This window comes from Myotis brandtii, unplaced genomic scaffold (assembly GCF_000412655.1).
Source record: "Myotis brandtii unplaced genomic scaffold, ASM41265v1 scaffold8, whole genome shotgun sequence".
In the NCBI taxonomy this organism is placed as follows: domain Eukaryota; kingdom Metazoa; phylum Chordata; class Mammalia; order Chiroptera; family Vespertilionidae; genus Myotis; species Myotis brandtii.
In genome coordinates this window covers 10,580,476-10,592,232 of record NW_005371219.1, presented here as the reverse complement: position 1 = coordinate 10,592,232, position 11,757 = coordinate 10,580,476, and positions in this window count along the sequence as shown.

Sequence of the window (11,757 nt, the reverse complement as noted above, 5' to 3'; positions counted from 1 at the left end):
GTTGTACTAATTATCAGTCTAAGTTATGAGCTAGAAATAGAAATGCCTCCAGCTATTTTAAAAAGGAAGAGACAATACAGAGAAATGGGCTCTGTGAAAATTACTAGAAGGGAAGGAGGTCACCACTGAAATGATTGAGCCCAAGAACATGCTGCTACTTACGTCAGTGGCTCTGCAACACCCAACCTCCTCGGGACAGCTTTGCTTGTTAGCAGGAAAAAAAACCAAAACTACAAATTATCTCCACTAACACTTGTAGAGAAACAGGTAGCTGATAAGACATTGTAATGTGTTACTAAGAGCAAGTGTTCAAGGTGCAAGATGTTTGGCTTTTAACTTCTGAGCTGATAATGGTGTTTTGTGGTCTGGGGGGTCAGGAAGACACAAACACCGAGTTACTTTATTTACAAACCTTTTTAATGAGAGAACCAAGGTTTGATATAACCACTCTGCTTCTTCAGTGTATACTTTTAAGAATGATAAAAACAATTTTTAAAAAAGATTCTTTGCCACTAGGGAGAGAAACAAAGTTTTATTTAACTGCCATTTCCCCTTTACATTATGGAAATTTCCAAAGCAGCAATTTTGGTGGCCTCTAAATTGAAGCTGAAGGAACTTCAAGATAATTACCCCGATGTGAGCCTGGAAAGTACCGTTGGCACACTTCTAGATGGTGGCTTAGAGAATGCCTGATGCACACAGCCTTACATAAGTTGGAATTGAAAGTTGGCTCTGAAATAATTTTTTTTTTACAAAATTCAGTAGCTTAAATCTCAAGTGATAATAAAGATTTCTCTATGTTTGTTATATAGATGTCTTCTATGATTTTAATGTCAAGGCATGTGTACCCATACTGTTTGTTTACCTGTCTGTCCCCTTTCCTCCGAAGCTTGACCTTCGTGTACTTGGTTTGCCTTCGGCAATCCCAGGCGAATAGATGCTCTGTTTGTAGTTGACATTCTTTGAACTGCCATCCCTGTACAGTGATGAGATGCAGGCGAGGACGGGCTTGAGCCAGGAAGGCATCAACGTGCGCGTATTAAGGTGCCATCTCGCCCTGCTCTTGCTTCACATGCTCTGAAGCAGTGATGGCAACAAGGCCTGGATGGGAGGTCAGTTGCACTCTCTGCATCTGGTGCATGGGCATCCGCTGTTCTCAGAATGGTTTGTTTCTGACTGTAGCCACTGTTGTTATAGCTGCAGGATCAACATTTATTTTTTCGAAATGACTCAGATCTTTACGCTCTTTTGCTTTAGGGTAATACCTATGACAAATATTAGGATGTGATGGTGCAGGGCTAGAAAGAGTGATGTGACAACTAGCACTCACCTTAGGATCTGAAGGCTATAACTTTTCAAGTCTGATGACTCAGTTACCCGAATCCCAGATACCTGTCCATCATATTCCTATAAATACTGGGCATTGGCCTCAATTACATAATTTTATGTTAGAGAAGTAATAAAAATTGAATTTTATAACCAAATTTTGGTATCTGTAGAGACCCTGTGCTGGAACCATGAGGCATAGTTGTGATCAATTCTAAAGTATGAGTGGAACTGTTATTAATCACTCTTATCTGTTGAGACTTATATGCCAGGTACTTCCCCACGTGGGGCAATTCTATGAGATAGGCCAGGGGTGGGCAACCCCTGGCACGCGAGCCAAACATGGCACGTCAGTAACTTTTGCTGGCACGCGAAACCCTCTCTTATAATCTTCCATTTACAATTTTTTTCTTAATATCGACTTTTTTATTTTTCAGATAAATTCAGTGTAGGTGCATCTTAGATAAATAAATAATTTTACATAACAAGTTATCTTAAAGACCATAGACATGGATTGACGAGAGAGGGGAAGAGCAATTTCAATAGTGTCGACAACGAACTATTGAGGACTTGGAATGCCATTCCAGAAAATTTTTTCTGTTTAAAAAACTTTGCAACAGCGTTACTCTCCATGTTTTCATCCACATACGCTTGTGAATCTTTGTTCTCAGTGATGAATTTTGTTAAGTCTCATAATAGGAGTAGCCTGACAGATGAAAGTAGTAGCTCCTGCATATCTCTTAAGGTCACGAAATATAAACCTGATGTAAAATCTCTGTCATCAGTGATGCAGCAGCAAAAGTCCCACTGATAATATCAAACGGAGTCATAAAGTTTTCTGTCGGACTATCAATGTACATGTATACATTAAAAAATAAATGTATTTTTCATCATCATATACTGTGTTTTTGTCGCTCTAATGAATTTTATTATTTCTTCAAGTTTCTTCACATATGTACACCTTAAGAGATATCAAGTAGGCGTAACATGTTCTCAAAAAATTATGGTTGGCATGCAGAAGAATTTTGAGTCAGAGATTTTGCTGGTTTGGCACGCACTCACAAAAGGTTGCCCACCCCTGAGATAGGCATTATTGCTATTCCTATTTTATAATGGAAACTGATGCACAGAGGAGTTAAGTCATCTGTTCAAGGCCACACAGCAGTGGGATCATCAGAATCTAAATCCCAGCCTTTGGGATCAGATTCCTCCAATTTCTGTTAAGGTTACGGTTATCATTCTGGTCACCCATTCATTCTAGGGATGAGAAAACGAAGCCAAGAGAACTTTAAATGACTCTCCTGAGGATTCAGATCTGGACCATGGCAAAACCAAGACTATAGCCACTGATGTTTTTCTATTACATCACACTGACTTTTCACTGCCTATTGTTATTTATTGCTAATGAGTCACCTAGTCTTATCCACTTCCTTCCTAGCTTTTCTGATCTCTGTCCTTCCTTCCTACCCCCACTGCCATCACCAAAATCCAGGAGCTGGTTACCCTTTGCCTAGAAGATTGTGGTCAACTCTGATGAGCCTCAGGACAGCCTAGCTTTTGTCCTTCAATTGGGTAGAAATGAGAACAAAAATATAGTAATTAGTAATTATAAAATCCACCTTTCAAAAAATGTTGTACTTATTTCATTCAGTCATTTTCTAAATGTTGCCAAATTTCTCCTTTGTGATTGATAATTGTTATTTTTTAAACATCTTTAAACATTATTAAGACGTAACTCTCCCTTGTAATTGGATGCAAATTATTAAGCTAGAGTGTTTGTGTTGCACTGTGTGAGCCATATATCTCTGCTAACTTGTCCTTGACAAAAATACCTCACTTGTTACCTCTGCCCAACCTTCAGAATTTTTTAAAGATATAAATCATGTTTGTTATAGCCAACCCAGTGCATATAAATAATTACAGAAGAAAGAATTTAAAATGCTTAGAATCATATTCATCCAAATCAAGGCTAACACATTGTATGTTGTTTCTTTTCTATTTGCAGATTTTTCCTTTTTATTAATGTATGAATTTGGGAACATACATAATTGTCCTCTTTGGTAAAATGTGGATAGTTATGGGGATACATTCTCTCTTCCCGGGACCAGCGCAGAAAGAGAAATGAACCAGTTCTTTGAGTAGAGGTGCTTGGGATTGAGAAATGAATAAAAGAGACAAGACACAGAAATAGAAGAAGCTGGGTCTGGGTGTGGCGTCTGCCCTCTGATAGATGAACAGAGCCCCCAACACCGGAAGTAAGTCTAATATATACTCGAAGTAACAGGAAGTTACATCACATCTGGGTGGGCCTTGAGTTCCTGGTGAATTAATGGGATCCACCCCCTCAGCACCTGGGCTGGAAAAGTCAGACTGAGTGGCGTCCTTGCCTCTTGGCTAGGACCGCCTCCAGGGCGTGGCTCTGCCTGTGCCCTGGGTTCAGTTGACAATATTTTTAATAACACCCGTTGTGCCTACCAGTGTCCCCCCACAGATAGTAATAGCATTTTATACAAAATGAAGGTTGCCCTCCATTTTTTTTTTTACCAAATTCAGTAGCTTAATTTACTTACTGTACATTGTTTTGTCAAATTAATTTTAATGTAACGTATACAAATACAACTGACCCTTGAGTAATTGTGTTTGAATTGTATTTGAAACAAGAAGATTTGAAATGTATGGACCTACTTATGCATAGATCTTTTTCGATAATAAAAACAAATTTAATAAAAAACATTTTTAGAGATTTGAGATAGTTTGAAAAATTTACAGACAAAACATGTAGCTTAGGAATATTAAAAAATAAGGAAAATTCATAGAACATATATGTAGATGCTAGAGTATCATTTACTACCATATGTCTGAACATTTCTATTATAAAAAGTTAAAATTTCTCTAAACTTATGCACACAAACACTTACAGACCATACATGGTGCCGTTTGCAGTCTAAAGAAATGCAAACAAATGTATTAACTCTTAACCACATAAAATTAGCTGTAGTACAGACTGTACTGCGGTAATAATTTCTTAGCCACCTCCTGTCGCTATTGTGGCGAGCTCCAGTGTTGTATTTGCTTAAAATGCCATGTGACACTAACCACCTTTGTGTGAGCAGTTTGTCTCTCCCATAAGCTGCCCGTCTCAGTAAAAAGCGATCTCTCATGGTTCTTGCATATCTTTCACCGTGTTTAGTCTGTTACTGTAAACCTGCAATAACACCATGGGGCCCATATAGAGTGCCCCTGGCAATGCTGGAAATGTTCTTGAGAAATGGAGGCAGGTCATGACATTGCAAGGACAAGTTGAAGTGCTTGATGCACACCATAGACTGAGGTCTGCAGCTGCGGTTGCCTGCCAGTTCAAGATAAATGAATCCAGCATAAGGACCATTGCAAGATAAGAAAAAGAAATTGGGAAATCTCACAGCAGGCATAAACACTTTGCAGTTATTTTTTTTGCAAAATACCTTTTAATCATATAGTGAAAAGGCAGTTTTTGTGTGGGTGCTGGATTGCTCTAAGGAAGGCATATCTATAGTCCCTACATGATTTAAGAAAAATCAAAGTCATTATATGACAACTTAAAGCAAAAAGAAGGTCAGAGATGTAAAGCTAGAGAATTTAATGCCAGCAAAGATTGGTTTGATAATTTTGGAAAGAGATTTGGCTTAAAAAATGTCAAGATAACAGGAGAAGTGGCTTCCGCCAACCAAGAAGCAGCAAAGTCTCCAGATGCCATTAAAATTAAGGAGAAAGGGTACCTCCCCGAACAGGTTTTAATGCATATAAAAGTGCCCTATTCTGGGGGGGGGGGGGAGCCACAAAGGACATTTATTGGTAAAGAAGAGAAGTGAGTACCAGGATTTAAGGCAGGAAAGGATAGGCTAACTTTGCTGTTTTGTGCAAATGCAGTCAGGTTTATGATCAGAACTGCCCTTATCCATAAAGCTGCTAACCCCCGAGCCTGAAAGGGAAAAAAGAAACACCAGCCACCAATCCTTTGGTCGCACAGGAAAGCCTGGACAACAAGTACCCCTGTTCTGCATTGGGTCCAACAATGCTGGGTCCCTGAAGTCAAGAAGTACCTGCCAACAAGGGACTGCTTTTTAAAGTTCTTTTGATATTGGACAATGCCTTCTGGCCACCCAGAACACCATGATTCAACACAAAAAGTGTCAAAGTGGTCTGCTTACCCCCAAACATGACGTCTCTAAGCCAGTCTCTAGATCAAAGGGTCATGAAGACCTTTAAGGTTCACAACATAAGGTCCTCTATGGGAAGAATATTCAATGCCACAGAAGAGAACCTCCATAGAAAGTCTGGAAGGATCACACCACTGATGATGCCATTGTTGTTATAGAAAAAGCCATGAAAGCCAACAAGCCTGAAACAGTAAGTTTCTGCTGGAGAAAACGGTGCCCAGATGTTGTGAAATGACTTCACAGGATTTGAGACAATCAAGGAAATCATGAATGATATTATGGATAAGGCAAAAAAGTTGCGGGGGGCGGGGTGGGTCAAGGTATTGATCTTGGGGAAACTGAAGAGCTAATAGACACCACACCTGATGAATGAACAGACGATGACTTGATGGAGACGAGTGCTTCCAAACCAGTGCCAGATGCTGAGGAAGAAGACAGAGAGGAAGCAGTGACAGGAAATACATTGACCCTAGGGTTCCAACTAGTCAAGATTGCTTTGGACTTCTTTTAAAACATGGACCTTTCTTTAATATGGGCACTGAAACTTAAGCAACTGGTGGAAGAGGAATTGATACCATATAGAAACATCTGTAGAGAAATTGAAAAGCACAAAAAAGTCAGACAGAAATTAAGATGAGTTTCCATAGAGTTACCCCGAGTGTGCCTGCCTCTCCTGCTTCCCTTCCACCTCCTCCACCTCTTCCGCCTCTGCCACCCCTAAGACAGCAAGACCAACCCTTCTCTCCCTCCTCCTCAGCCTTGGTCCTGCTTCTCTTCTTTGGACTCTTGACTCCACAGAGACCATCCTTCTTTTTCCATAAGGCATGGCCCATGTTTGCATCTGAATAGCATTCTCAGCTTGATTCTTGCCTGTTAGAAGTTGTGGCCCCAAAGTCTCCTTTCCTTTTGAACTACTTCTGTCCCTTTCAGTCTAAGCTGATGTAATTCCTTTAAAATCTTTGTGGGTTCCTGTGTATCAAATTATCATCCACTCTATTAAACAAAAGCCTTATTCTGCTTGGAAATCTCCTTAGACAGATCCATCTTTCATGAAGTATCCTTTCTATCTCTTATGGCATAACAGGTACTAGTTTTTCCAGTTGATTGACAGTACAAACCCAGGTTTCCTGTTTTCCAGACTCCAATAGCCATTTCTTCCCTGGCCTCCCATTTTTTGTTAATTCTATTGCTAATACTCTCCTATCTTCTGTCTGGTCTCATAGACAATGCCACCAATTTTAGGTTTTTACTATGTCAGCGCAATACTTGTAAGAAAAAATTTCTACTTGTATATTGTTGTATTACAAATAGCCTCAAAACTTAATGCTTTAGAGAAACAGCAATGTGTTATTACTCAGTTATGTGGGTTGGCCAAACTGCTCTTTTGCATCATGTGGTATTGACTGGGGCTGCAGTTATGTAGGGCTGGAGCCTTGTCAGAGACAGCTGAAAGGAGTTGTCAGTCAACCCTTCTCATGTGGCCTCATCATGTGGCATTTCCAAGGGTTCTCTCCGGCAGGGTCACCATATTTCTATCTGGTAGCTTAAGGCTCCCAAAATGCAAACACAGAAGCTGCCAGGCCTTTTTAAGTGTTAGCCCTGGACTGGCACAGTGCTACTTCCAATATGTTCTGTTGATTAAAGTGAGCCAGAGATTAGCCAGGTGCAATACAGAAGAGAAGGGATAGACTACAAAAGGCACGAATCCTGGGAGGTATGTTTCATTGGGAGCTATCTTAGAAAACCAGGTGCCATACCAGATAAATGGCTGAAGTTAGGGGGCGGGAGGTGGAAAGGAACCTGAAAATATATTCCAGTAAATACCTTTAATGATGAACCATGGAGTTGACGCTAAATAGAGAATACAAGGTTAGGGGAATGGTCAGTGTACAGGTGGTAGAATCCTCATGGAGTTAAAAGATTCTTATTGAGATTTGAGAGAGAGAATGGACTGGAAAGATGGGAGGTAGCATGTGGAGAGTAAGGAGCTTGAAAGTGGATTATGGAGGAGTTGTAGGTATTGGTGATGTCAAGGTCTAAGGCAGTGGTTCTCATCCCTGGCTACATATTGCCATCACTTCAAGAGCTTTTAAAAATTACCAATGTCTGAAGGTTGGATAGTATTTATGTATGTATCACATCTTCTTTATTCATTCATTTATTGACAGGCACTTAAGTTGTGTCTATATCTTGGCTATTACGAATAATGCAGTAATAAACATGAGAGTGCATGAGAAAAAAGAAAATTCTGCCTTTGAAACAACATGGATGGACATTAAGATAAGTGAGATAGGTCAGACAGAGAAAGGCAAATACTATATGATATCTCTTATATCTGGAACCTAAAATAATGGAAATAATCAAAGCAGTGAATAAGATGGTTGTTACCAGGGACTGGGGGGTGAGGAAAGGAAAGAGATGCTATTTAAGGCTACATACTTGCAACTACCAGATAAATAAGTCCTAGAGCCTTCATACATAATACAGTGATTACAGACATCAAAACTGTGTTATAAACATTGAACTTACTAAAAACTACGTCTTACTTGTTCCCAACACTAGAATACATTATAATTATCTGTTGAGGTGTGTTGGCTTATGATACAACGGCAATTATATTGTAATATAAATGTATACAATCAATATGCTGTACGTCTTAAACTTACACCATGCTGCATGTCAAATATAAATCAATAAAAAATAATTGTCAAAAAATTACCAATGTCTGGGTCTCTCCCACACTAATGAAATCAGTGCATCTGTGGTGAATTGGAAGCATTCTTATTTCTTTTTAAAAAAACTTACCAGGTAATTCTAGCATCCATTTAGGGCTGTGGACCACTTAAGGAGTGCCTACCACATTATCTACCCTAAATCTTTACTCACATTACCTCACTTTGTACTCACTAAATTCCTTGAAATACATACAATTATCTCCATTTTGCAGATGAGAGAACTGAGGCTCAGAGAAGATAACCAGGTCCCCAAAGTCATATTCTTAACCTTCTAGTTATTTTAAGGTAGTGCTATACATAGGGCCATTACAGTAGTTTTCCATTTTGTTCCTTTCATTTTTTATTTTTTGCTATGGATCTTTTTTGTTCAAATAAAAATTTAACCAGTTTCTCAATGTGTAAAACAGATAAAAGCAATGCTTTTATATTTTTCTGAGGGAATGCAGAATGGGGCAAAACACCCGTTTTTCTCTCTGCAGTGTGTATTTTGGTGGCCTCAGAGGATGTTCCTCAGGATGGAATTTGAACACCGACCCCCACCCCAGTGGAGAGAGAGGACCCTGCCCTAGAAGCCAGAAGATTTGTACTGAAGACCTGGTTCTAATGGTGATTAAATTCAGCACGACAGTTAAGCTCTCTTTCCTCTGATGAAATGGGGATTATAACACTTGCCCATTCCAACTTCCGGGTGGTTGTTAGGATCAAATGACATAATAGACACAAAAGTGCTTTACAAATGGTAAAAATTAGTATAAACATGTAAAATGTCTCATTGCACTTATATGTCAATATATAATCAATATATGAATATTTATTGATGTAGACAGACATTTATAACCTAGGAAACAGACAAAATTAACAAAAGTGCCCATTTAAAAAAGTTTTTGTGACTCTAGTAGTTTTGAGATAGAATACACCTAACGTTGAGATAGAATATCTTATAAGCAGGACACTGCCAATTTCACTAACCATCTAATGTTAGCAAGGTGACCTATCATTAGTTAGGTGCTTTTTCCTACAGGTACCTCAAGACAAGTCTATGGGAGAAAAAAGGGAAAATATCTAGAGTATAAAGGTAAATTGTGTGCAATAATGATAAATTCCATGAGCTCATGGGAAAAGATCACTCGAATTAATTGGCATTGCCATCAATCACAGGCTGTTGACTGTTCTAAGAACAGGGTTGTAAATCCCATGGAGTGAAAAGCAGGGCTGCAAAATATCAATCTATTTTACCCTGCTGTTAAGAAAGGAAATGAGTAGCGCTGTTCAAATGTTGTATTTCCACTTGCCAAATGCAACAATTAGACCCACGCGTTCATGAATTAACCTGTGAAGTGAATAAACGTTCTCTTCAACAGTTTCATGTCATTGGTTCAAATGGTGTAACGTTTCTTACATAAAGAACTTAAGGAGCATAAACCCATTAGGGAAAGTGGGGGGATTTATTGTACTCCCAGGCTGTGCTTTCAAACAGACCCCAACTGTACTCGAACAAAAAATGGCCTTGTGTGTAAGGATCGTCAACTGCAGCTTTGCAATGGGCATTGTAAGAAACCAACAAGCTGGACATGTATTTATTCCACCTCCTCACACGGCGAACTGTGCTGCTTTGTGTTGGTGTCTCACCTAATGCCTAGTCGTTGGCTCCCAGGAGATTAGTAGAAAAAGACGTGTGCCCCAGGTCAGCCATTACCATTTCATTCTTATTTATTTTTCCAGTGACATTTGTACTTTCTTCATTTCTACAACTGTGGCAGAAATAAAATCTGTAAGCTAACACACCGTTTCTGTTGGCCAGCTCGGAACCTTCCTGAAAACACCACTGACGAGTTATATCATTTCCCCAAAATGCGCCAACTTTTTTCTGCTTTTCCTCTAGGGGCTAAAAAGAAAGGTGCTCTACCTTTTCCATAAACATCAACAGCTCAGTGGAAAGCTGTTTCTCTTTCTCCTGAAGCACATTAATGCTACCAACCAACCACAGCAGCTTTTCAGACTCAGGATGCAAGACTAGCAGGAGCCAGCCACAGCGCCCAGGCAGGAATAACACAGGCTTTTTCACCTCAGGCTGTTTGTGAGAAAGGATTTTCCTTTTTTTCTTTTAGGGCCTCCTTTCCCATTCACTGATATGCACCCCTAACCCTACTTCAGGGAGAATGAAAAGGGCTCACGAACACTTCAAAGTTGCGCTATTGGAATGTTAACAACACTTAATTGTAGAACAAGCATTGGATACAGCAAGTTAAGACTTTTCACATCAAACTAGATCAATATTTTTTTACAGCCCCCTTGACTGGGAGATTATTTCTAAACATTTTAAAATATATAAGTTAGTTACATATACAAAAATTAATTGTTTTTCTCATCAATGTTCTGGGATATTCGGGCTTTAGCTAGAAAACTTTGTGCCCGCTGCCAGAAAAGTTGAGCTTTCCCGCAGGAGTTCACTTTTATCTCCAGGAAATAACTTACTCTTAAGATCTTTAGGTGGCTCCACAATTAGGAGTGCTGAATTAATAAAGGTGAGTCTCACAATGTGGATTATGGTAGTACCAAGCAAAGGTACTCATGGTCATTCCAGAAAAGCAAGTCCTAGGCAGTGCTTTCCACAACAGCTCAACCTTTATGAACCCACTCCATCCGTTCTCACCTCTGCATCTATCACAATTCCTGTTGTCTTCCTTTATTTTGTTGGATCCTTTCCTTTACCTTCTCAATTCCTAGGATTGTGTTTTCCATCAGTTCCAGTACTAGACAACAGGTTTTCATTAAAGTTTTGAAAGGCATTCAGAAAACTCACAGACTCTTAAACTAGCAAGTTGCTAAAAGTCAGATTAATTAGAGAAGGCATTTGATCTTTCCAAGGATCCGCGGCTAATTTTTGCCAAGTCTATTGGAAAAGCCCAGATTTCTGGTCTATGTCAATCCACTGCTTTTCCCATTATACTAATCCAATCTATAAGATAATTTGTGGGCATAAAACTGTGGTTTTTCTCTATAAATAGAGTTTTCTCCTACTTATAGCTCTCCATTCTCTGGACTCCTAGTCTACTAAGGGAAGGAACGATAACTCATTCATTTTTTTTTTCATATGCAGCTTCTCACATAGTGCCTAATACATACTGTGTGCTCCATAACATAGTGCATCATTACTTTCTATTACTTCTCTAACTGGCTCAAGTGTGTCTCCCAACTTGATTCAAGCTCTTCAAGAACATAAACTAAACCCTATTATTTTGAAGATACTACAATTCCCAGGAGCATTTAGCACATGTAGGTGTGGCTTTTTTTTTTCAATTGAAAGCATAGAACAATGTCATAGAATGACATCAACTCAATTTTCCGAAGAAGTACTGTAGGAGGCTGAAAATGGCATCCCGAAAATGTCCATGTCCTCACCCCTGGAACCTTATACAAGGCACGTTGCCTTATATAACAAAGGAACTTTGAAGTGTGACTAAGCTAAGGATCTTTATTTGGAAGATGATCTTGGT